Raw genomic sequence first — 5,553 nt, forward strand, 5'->3', positions numbered from 1 at the left:
ACACTACAATAAAAAGTGAATATTGTTACCAATTCAATGGTCATAATATATTAATTTTTGGTCACAAATACTTTATTGTGACGAAAATGAAACGGATTGAAGAAGGTCACAATAAAATGGTCACAAATGGGTATAAGTCACAAAAAAGTCATAAACAGTTGTGACGTTTTTGAAGTAACAATTCGTCACAAGTTGTAACGATAATTGAATAGTCATAAAAAAGTTGCAATTTATGACGGTTAATAGAGTCACAAATATGACACAAAATATGACCCAAAAAATGTCATATATTTGTTACAAATTAGTACTATTTTAAGTCACTACGTTGTGACTTTTTGCCACCAAAATACAATCACAAACTAGACACAATTAGTGACTCGATTAGAGACACTCAACCATCACTATTTTAATTTTTATTTATTTAATTTTTAATTTTTATTTTTATTTTTTGTTTTTTTTAATTACCATAATTTGTATTTATTTGTGACATTTCACGTTCCTAGATTTCTTTTTTAAATATTAAATCCATTCACCATATTTCAACAACTATATAATTTTAGAATAAAACATGAAAACTAAAAATAATATGCAAACGATAATATATAGATAACAAACTAACATCCAAATACAAAGTTATACATAAACACAACTGAAAGGAAATATAAACCAAGCATAAAGTTAATCCATAAACATAACTGAAAGGAAATACAAACAAACCATAGTAGTTAGATAAAGGTGGATGGTCTTGGTAGTGGTGTTGGATTTAGACATTTTGACTTGCAAAAGATTCAACAAGTTTCTTCATAGCTTCAAGTCTTTTCTGGATTTGCTGATTTTCTTCAAGGTTTTTTTTCAGATCAGTTTCCATCTCCTGCATCCGATGTGTTATTGTCTCTATTTCTTCACCAGATTGTGGTACACTTGAAGAGGCACCAACAGATGGTAAAACCTCACTAAGTGCTCCAAGTCCAAAGATATGACCATGTTTAGATGATCCAGCAGCCTAGAAATAAAAAACAAATACATAAGCTAGCATACACCAAACCAATACAACACACACAACTCACGACCAAACAATAACATATATGGTGACTAACAAATTTGCTCACGACCAAACACACAACTCACGACCAAACAACTCACGCCCAATACACCACCCGTACGTAATTCAAATCAAACAATAAAACACGACAGTTCCATGGTGACTAACAAATTTGCTCCACCCTAATAACATATATGGCTAAACCTCAATATACTAATCACAAATATATAATCTCAAAAAATCTTAAAGAATATAAGGTTTTGAAATGTTACCTTGATATAAATCTCATTTTTCTCAGCTTTGTCAAGATTTTCAGCTGTCACATTCTCTTCACCAGAAGATTCAAGTTGTTCCAAGCGTTCTTGTACATGCTTTTCATAAGTTTCTGCAACCAATCTTGCTCGTTGATCAACATAGGTTCCGTCAGGCTTTTGATGTGTTTTCTTCATCACAGCAATAAATGAGTAATCTTCATTGTTTGCTTCCTATAAACAAACAATAAAACTAAGTGAACTAATACAAAAATGATCAAGAATTTATATGGAAATTGATAGAAAATGTGAACATTACCAAAGCAGCTTGAACTTTGACATACGAACTTGAACCTGCTAGATGAGAATGTGGGCCTAAACCATTGCGATCAGACATTCGAGAAGCACGAGCCTTCTCACTGGTTGCTTTTGCTTTTGGTGTTGCCCAATGTGCCTGCATAATCGTCCAATAATCAGACAAAATCCAATCTGGTTTTTCTCCTCCCTTCTTAGCATGGCTTATCATTCCTTTGAGGCGATATGCAGCAAGCTTTTTGAACTCTCGTTCAACTTGATAGTTGATAGAAGCATCCCAGTTGAACTTTTTCTGAGAAAACAAAATAATCACACATGATGAGTAATATTGTGAATCATTAATGAAATCGATTAATGAAAGATAACACATAACATCACCATAAACAGTGTAAACCAGGTTCGTTTGTAGAAGGGAGGCACTTTTCTCCAGGAGTACCATGGTCCCTTAAAACAACTTTGAATGACCTTTCGGACACCAGTTGATACTTGGGTGTGGTATTTAAACCTGCTCCATTGAAATAAATTACTTTATGAATTATAACTATGTGAAAGTAATCAATAGTATGTTGAAAAAAATCCATACCATTTAGCTCCATTTAAGCGAGATGGATGCAGCACAGGTAAACTCGAACGATCCACAAATGGCTCTTCCATGCGTACACTATAAACACATAAACATTCAGAAGTTATCAATCCCCAATTTTATCAAGTGAAAAATTAAAGCGTTCATATCAAAATGACTCTCATCTAAATTAACAGAGATTAACAGAGAAAAACGACTCTTAAAAGAGATTAACAAGATTTGTAAAAACTGTAAGCAGAGAATATGTAAAACCAAAACAACAACGACTAGCAGCGATTTGTAAAACTTGGAAGACTGATGGCGAGTAGATATTAGTAATTTAACATCTAGATTAAATTCTACAAAAAAATTTTTTTTATAGAAATACCTTTCAATGAGATCTGTGATATGAAAAACAGTCCAATAGGTCTTATAAATGTGAAGTGGCGTAGAGACCTGAGAAGTAGAGGGAGGTGGTTAAATAGTTTTGACGCAGTTTTAGGGTTTTTAGGAGTTGGGGAAATTTCCCCAAAAATTAAAGCGGTAATGAAAATTTTAGGTTCTATAATTGGGAAAAATGAAGGCGCTATTTTGGTATAAAAAAACAAAATTTTAAGGATCTAGAAAATTCTAATATGATTAATTTGTTTTCTCAATTAACTTGTTTGCATATATCTCTTTAGGTACAAATATCTAAAAAATTGGAGACAATATTATTCCAACCGACTTGATTGCTTTAGTGTAAATAAAACATAGTCTAGGTTCTCATCAAAATTAACGACATATTTCTTAAATCCAAACCTAAACATAGTCTTTACTACTGCAAAGAATGCTGTTTAGCTAAATGAGAATGCATGCAGTGAAAGATCACATAGACAAAAATAAAGCCAACGCAAAATGTTTCTAAGGAGTTAGCGTTCATACCTAGGAGGTTCGTATTCAAGAGCAAGCAGAGGTATCTTCGTACAAGTTACACCAACATTTCCAACCTATGAATAAAGTTATGTTTACATCAGATGGTCAGAGTACTACATAAGCAAAGTTTTAGTGTTTGTGCAATTTGAGCCAAAAAAGCTAATCAGATATCAATAATTCCAAAGCATACCTGTTGCAGTTCCTATTCTCATCAATGAAGAACCCGCATTCGCCATTATAGCTCTCACATCAGCAAAATTCACATTCACCAATCCAGGAATCTACAAAGCAAAGACAAAGAGAGCTGATAAATCATATACCAAACATAAAAATGATCACAGGAAGTACATTAAACATAAAAATGATCACAGGAAGTACATTAAAAAGCCATACCGTAATGATATCAGATATCCCACGAACCCCCTGACGGAGTATATCATCAGCTAGATTAAATGCTTCTGTTACCGGAGTAGACTGAGAGACAGCTGTAAGTAACTTGTCATTTGGAATGACGATGAGCGTGTCAACATTGTCTCTGAGAGATGCAAGCTCCAGAACCAAAGACCAATCCAATTCCTCTGGTTAATTTCCCTTAACAAGACCTGTTTCATGAAAGACTAAGAAGTCAAACCAAAGCTCTCAATCAAACAAGAGAATAAAGAAATTCTTTTTAGCATTTACAATAAACAAAGCAGTGTAATTTGCATTCTTAAAGTAAACATAGACAAAACCCAGTTGCATCTTTGCTCCATTGTTAACACAGCATTAGATTACATCGATAAAAGAAGTGAGAAATCACCCCCCAAAAAAAACAATAAAATCAAACAAAAATGCTTTTTCTTACAAATTATCGACACGAAAGCATGAAAGAGGAGAACTTTAATACAACAAATTGACTAAAAATCAATTTTAAAGATGGGTATTGCAAAGTTTTTGCAGCATTTACTCGAAAACAAGGTTAAGAGATTGAAGAAATCCCGAGAAAAAGCTTCGATTTTTGGGGGTAAACTTAAAGAGAACGTATCAGAGGCTAAAGCAGAGGAGAAGAAGAAGAAACCTGAGAGTAGCAGAAGACTTGGGAAGAGGTAGGAGAAGAGAAAGAACAAAAAGTGAATTGAAGGAGGAGGAGCTCAAGGTATGGACTATGGAAGCAAACCCCAAAAGCCAAAATGGAGGGTTCTGGTGTTTTCTGACTAAATATCTCTTTTCATTAAACCCCACATTAATAATAATTACTGTAATACAAAAAATGCTTTATGTTCTAATTTTCACTGTCATATCGGTAAATAATTGGGACATGAATGAAAAACTTTAAAAAGTGAAGTATAGCTTAAGCGAAATCGGACCAAATCCAAGAGTAAAGAAGATTCATACCAGAGATGACTGCTCTGTAAAAAGACTGCTGATTTAGCTCATCTCCATCAGAAAATTGAAGCTGGCGGAGGATCTTGATAGTCTCTTCACTGAAATTCTTCTCCGGGAATGACTTCCACATCCTTAGCCAAAGTTAATTAAACGAAACACTAATTCAAGCCATAAGCATAAAGAAAGAAGAATAAAAGAAGAACAAGAGAAGAAAAAAAAAGCATAACTCTCTCAACAAGCGTGTGAAGAAGATGAGCATAATAATTCTCTATTTCCATATCTTTCTCACTTATGGAGGCGTGTGAAGAAGACGACACGGAGACACGTCTGACGTCTCTCCTTCTTTTGTAACCTAAGCTACTTCCAACTGGGCTTAAAACAATTCACCTACGGCCCGTTCTGCAACTCTACACAAAGAACATGTCCAAAACCATTGACGACTTAGGTTGATTTATTCTGTTTTTGTTTCCCAAATCCAAACCGATTCTTCTCTCAATTAGTTTGAGAAAAAACACAGAGATATAACTAATTGACACAAAAACAGAATAAATAAACACAGAGATATAACTAATTGACACAAAAAAAAAGAAAAGAATAAATAAACACAGAGATATAACAAATCAATTTGACAATTTGCCTAAGATACAAAATAACTAAATAAATTACTGACAGGTTCTTTGAATAGATCCGAGATATCTTTATAAGAGTTCACACGCTTGTTGAGAACAAGAGAAGAAACAAAGCAAGCAGAACACTCCGTTAAGCAAAGCAACACACATAACTCAAAAACTAGATATCTTTATTCCTGCGGCTGCAACCATGAAAAATTTATTGAACTCGGACGTAATCAACAGACTTATTAATCAAACCAAAAAGACTGTCTATTCTTCATCCAAAACTGTTCGGCATCAAAAGTTTAAGCATATCTACGACGACTTGTTCCCTTTTTTTATAGGGATGAAGCTGTCCATGTCCATAACAAATCCTCGTGTCGTTTAAATCGAATTCATGTTTAACATGTCTTTTTACGATTTGACTTTGTTTGATGTTTATTTATTATGTGTCTAAGTGTTCTCTTGTTCTGTTTGTTCAACGTATAATAA

The sequence above is a fragment of the Camelina sativa genome, chromosome 20 (genome assembly GCF_000633955.1).
Source record: "Camelina sativa cultivar DH55 chromosome 20, Cs, whole genome shotgun sequence".
In the NCBI taxonomy this organism is placed as follows: domain Eukaryota; kingdom Viridiplantae; phylum Streptophyta; class Magnoliopsida; order Brassicales; family Brassicaceae; genus Camelina; species Camelina sativa.